Genomic DNA, 695 nt, shown 5'->3' with positions numbered 1-695 from the left:
AGCCTTCCAGGGTCCATCCTTCAGCTTCTCACTCTGAGTCTGAACTGGCAGTGTTTTCCCTAGGAGCCTCCCCAGGCAGGGGCATCCCCTCCCCTCCTTCCAAACATCACTGTCTGAAGGTCCCCAGCCTAAGACCCCCTCTCCCTGCTCAGATTCCATGGCTGGGGGCAGGTGGGCCAATTTGCAGCTCAGACCCCATCCCCTGGAAGGTCCCACACTATAGCCCCCCCCAGCTCAGACCCCACCGTCTGGGGAGCCCGAGCCTGTAGCCCCCCCGCTCAGATCCCACCCCCTAGGGGGCCCCAGCCTGTAGCCCCCTCCAGCTCAGATCCCACCCCCTAGGGGGCCCCAGCCTGTAGCCCCCCAGCTCAGATCCCACCCCCTAGGGGGCCCCAGCCTGTAGCCCCCTCCAGCTCAGATCCCACCCCCTAGGGGGCCCCAGCCTGTAGCCCCCCAGCTCAGATCCCACCCTCTGGGGGTCCCCAGCCTGTAGCCCCCTCCCCAGCTCCACGCCCTGGGGGCTGTGTCTATAGTCCCCACCCCCTCCTCCTTGAATGGGCGCGGTAACCCCGCCGACCACGCCCCACCTCATTGGCCAATCCCGAGCCGCCGTCCCAGCGAGGGGCGTGGCACTCCTCCGGCCCGCCCCCGTGCGTAGTTCCGGTGAGGCTGGAGGCCGGAAGTGGAGGGCGGGG

Source organism: Malaclemys terrapin, chromosome 22 (genome assembly GCF_027887155.1).
Source record: "Malaclemys terrapin pileata isolate rMalTer1 chromosome 22, rMalTer1.hap1, whole genome shotgun sequence".
NCBI lineage: Eukaryota > Metazoa > Chordata > Testudines > Emydidae > Malaclemys > Malaclemys terrapin.
The sequence above is the reverse complement of the archived record's forward strand: the minus strand, read 5'-3'. Positions refer to the sequence as shown.